A 4,676-nucleotide genomic window follows, 5' to 3' on the forward strand; every position below is an offset into this window, starting at 1 on the left:
TCCTCACCCCTTTCACTGTGTACATCCCCCTCCTCAGATTATTAATTCGTCCCCACTGGAATCCACCATCTCAGGTCCCTGTGTACCTACTGGAGGCAATTGCTGGTGAATGTCTCCACGGAGGAATTGATTATTATTAATTTTGATGAACATCATCATCTCCACATTTTCTGGAAGTAACCTCGTATGCCGATTGCTGACAAGGTGACCAGCTGCACTAAACACTCTTTCGGAGTACACACTGGAGGGGGGGTAACTTAGGTAAAATAAAGCCAGTTTGTGCAAGGGCCTCCAAATTGCCTCTTTTTCCTGCCAGTACACATACGGACTGTCTGATGTGCCTACTTGGATGTGGTCACTCATATGATCCTCCACCATTCTTTCAATGGTGACAGAATCATATGTAGTGACAGTAGACGACATGTCAGTAATCGTTGGCAGGTACTTCAGTCCGGACCAGAAGTCAGCACTTGCTTCAGACTGCTCTGCATCACCGCCAGCGGGTGAGCTCGGAATTCTTAGCTTTTTCCTCGCAGCCCCAGTTGCGGGAGAATGTGAAGGAGGAGCTGTTGGCGGGTCACGTTCCGCTTGACTTGACAAGTGTCTCACCAGCAGGTCTTTGAACATGTGCAGACTTGTGTCTGCCGGAAAGAGAGATACAACGTAGGCTTTAAACCTAGGATCGAGCACGGTGGCCACAATGTAGTGCTCTGATTTCAACAGATTGACCACCCGTGAATCCTGGTTAAGTGAATTAAGGGCTCCATCCACAAGTCCCACATGCCTAGCGGAATCGCTCCATTTGAGCTCCTCCTTCAATCTCTCCAGCTTCTTCTGCAAAATATTTTGTAGATATAATTATACTCATATAACTATATAAGAGAGCGCAAGATGCTGAATAGATAGATACAATTTATTAAACTATTTAAAAGATATATAATCAATTAAACAACATAGTTGCTAAGTATAGAGCATAGAATCAACTGACCATCGCTGATAACTATTAATAAAACAATAATGTCCCATATATTGTAAAAATGGAATATCCAATTGATACCTATGGAAACGATGCGGAGTATTGATAAATGAGATGTCCCGCTTCAAACTCTGTATAGTGATACAGATCCACCGTAAATTGCAAATACCTCTGTATATACTATGCTGGAAAGTGCATATTTGGAGTGTAATTTTGAAAGCCGCCTACACAGAGAAGAATGTTGAGATCTCCTAGCCTGCGTCCTGCTTCTCTTTTAAACCCCCACACGCACACAACTGAATGCTCACTGCAGATGTAGTGATATGCAGAAGCCGTATCCTGTAGCACTAGGAAGACCAAGCAGTGCGGGAGCAGCGGTGTGGAGACGATGGCAGGTCTCAGGTGTGGCAATATGCGGACGTTGGCAGGTCCCGGGGGGGAAGCAGACGCGGCTCCAAGGTGGCGGAGATAATCGGCAGTAAGCCCAGAAGCAGGTGTACAGAGGCGATCAGGACCATAAAATTGTAGTTCCAGCCCTAATTAATGAATTTCTCCGACTTAAAGGCAACTTATTCTGATGAAACCGACTGCCCTTAAGTCGGGGAAATGCTGTGTATTTAGGTGTTACAGATACCTTACATGGGAGCTGCAGTCTACATGTCATTATATTAGTGTGAACTTTATACATTGTTTATGATTTACTATAGCGCCTGTATTGATTTTGCTTCAATAGTAATATCAATTTTGGTTGTTCTTCTGCAAAAGCCTGATAAGGGGAATGACCTGGCTCAGGCTGGCAGTGTCTGGACTGACTTCACGTGTGGCAAGTTCAAAGGGTTGCAGAACCTTGCACAACGTTGAAATCATTCTCCACTGCGCTTGAGTCAGGTGCATTCCCCCTCCTTTGCCTATATCGTAGGCAGATGTATAGGCTTGAATGGCCTTTTGCTGCTCCTCCATCCTCTGAAGCATATAGAGGTTTGAATTCCACCTCGTTACCACCTGTTGCTTCAGATGATGGCTGGGCAGGATCAAGAGTGTTTGCTGGTGCTCCAGTCTTCGGCACGCGGTGGCTGAATGCTGAAAGTGGCCCGCAATTCTTCGGGCCACCGACAGCATCTCTTGCACGCCCCTGTCGTTTTTATAAAAAATTCTGCACCACCAAATTCAATGTATGTGCAAAACATGGGACGTGCTGGAATTTGCCCACATGTAATGCACGCACAATATTGGTGGCATTGTCCGATGTCACAAATCCCCAGGAGAGTCCAATTGGGGTAAGCCATTCTGCAATGATGTTCCTCAGTAAGAGGTTGTCAGCTGTGTGCCTCTTATGGAAAGCGGCGATACAAAGCATAGCCTGCCTAGGAACGAGTTGGCATTTGCGAGATGCTGCTACTGGTGCCGCCGCTGCTGTTCTTGCTGCAGGAGGCAATACATCTACCCAGTGGGCTGTCATAGTCATATAGTCCTGAGTCTGCCCTGCTCCACTTGTCCACATGTCCGTGGTTAAGTGGACATTGGGTACAACTGCATTTTTTATGACACTGGTGACTCTTTTTCTGACGTCTGTGTACATTCTCGGTATCGCCTGCCTAGAGAAATGGAACCTAGATGGTATTTGGTACCGGGGACACAGTACCTCAATCAATTATCTTATTCCCTGTGAATTAACGGTAGATACTGGACACACGTTTAACACCACCGAAGCTGCCAAGACCTGAGTTATCCGCTTTGCAGCAGGATGACTGCTGTGATGTTTCATCTTCCTCACAAAGGACTGTTGGACAGTCAATTGCTTACTGGAAGTAGTACAAGTGGTCTTCCGACTTCCTCTCTGGGATGACGATCGACTCCCAGCAGCAACAACAGCAGCGCCAGCAGCAGTAGGCATTACACTCAAGGATCCATCGGAGGAATCCCATTTAGGAGAGGACTCATAAGACTTGCCAGTGACACGGCCTGCAGGACTATTGGCGTTCCTGTCTAAGGAGGAAATTGACACTGAGGGAGTTGGTGGTGTGGTTTGCAGGAGCTTGGGTACAAGAGGAAGGGATTTAGTTGTCAGTGGACTGCTTCCGCTATCACCCAAAGTTTTTGAACTTGTCAATGACTTCTGATGAATGTGCTCCAGGTGACGTATAAGGGAGGATGTTCCTAGGTGGTTAACGTCCTTACCCCTACTTATTACAGCTTGACAAAGGCAACACACGGCTTGACACCTGTTGTCCGCATTTCTGTTGAAATAATTCCACACCGAAGAGGTGATTTTTTTTGTAATTTGACCAGGCATGTCAATGGCCATATTCGTCCCACGGACAACAGGTGTCTCCCCGGGTGCTTGACTTAAACAAACCACCTCACCATCAGAATCCTCCTTGTCAATTTCCTCAGCGCCAGCAACACTCATATCCTCATCCTGGTGTACTTCAACAGTGACATCTTCAATTTGACTATCAGGAACTGGACTGAGGGTGCTCCTTCCAGCACTTGCAGGGGGCGTGCAAATGGTGGAAGGCGCCACCTCTTCCCGTCCAGTGTTGGGAAGGTCAGGCATCGCAACTGACACAATCCTTGGGGATTTGTGATTTAGAAGAACGTACAGTTCTTTGCTGTGCTTTTGCCAGCTTAAGTCTTTTCATTTTTCTAGCAGGAGGATGAGTGCTTCCATCCTCATGTGAAGCTGAACATTGAGCCATGAACATAGGACAGGGCCTCAGCCATTCCTTGCCACTCCGTGTCGTAAATGGCATATTGGCAAGTTTACGCTTCTCATCAGACGCTTTTAATTTTGATTTTTGGGTCATTTTACTGAACTTTTGTTTTTTGGATTTTACATGCTCTCTACTATGACATTGGGCATCGGCCTTGGCAGACGACGTTGATGGTATTTCATCGTCTCGGCCATGACTAGTGGCAGCAGCTTCAGCACAAGGTGGAAGTGGATCTTGATCTTTCCCTATTTTACCCTCCACATTTTTGTTCTCCATTTTTTAATGTGTGGAATTATATGCCAGTAATATATCAATAGCAATGGCCTACTGTACTGTACTATATATGTATACTGTTGGTCACCAAAATGCTGCACTGTAATACTAGGAGCTATAGAAAAGTATATATATTATTGTATATATATCAGTACAGAGCAGTGTAACTGTGACACATGTGTCCTGACAAGCAGTATAGAAGCTATAGAAATGTATATATATTACTGTATATCAGTAGTAGTACAGAGCGGTGTAACTGTGACACGTGTGTCCTGACAAGCAGTATAGAAGTTATAGAAAATAATTTAAAATTATTGTATATATCAGTACAGAGCGGTGTAACTGTGACACATGTGTGTCCTGACAAGCATTATAGAAGCTATAGAAAATTATTTAAAATTATTGTATATATTAGTACAGAGCGGTGTAAATGTGACACGTGTCCTGACAAGCATTATAGAAGCTATAGAAAAGTATATATATTACTGTATATCAGTAGTAGTACAGAGCGGTGTAACTGTGACACGTGTGTCCTGACAAGCAGTATAGAAGCTATAGAAAAGTATATATATTACTGTATATCAGTAGTAGTACAGAGCGGTGTAACTGTGACACGTGTGTCCTGACAAGCAGTATAGAAGCTATAGAAAAGTATATATATTACTGTATATCAGTAGTAGTACAGAGCGGTGTAACTGTGACACATGTGTGTC

The sequence above is a fragment of the Pseudophryne corroboree genome, chromosome 4, assembly GCF_028390025.1.
Source record: "Pseudophryne corroboree isolate aPseCor3 chromosome 4, aPseCor3.hap2, whole genome shotgun sequence".
Classification (NCBI taxonomy): domain Eukaryota; kingdom Metazoa; phylum Chordata; class Amphibia; order Anura; family Myobatrachidae; genus Pseudophryne; species Pseudophryne corroboree.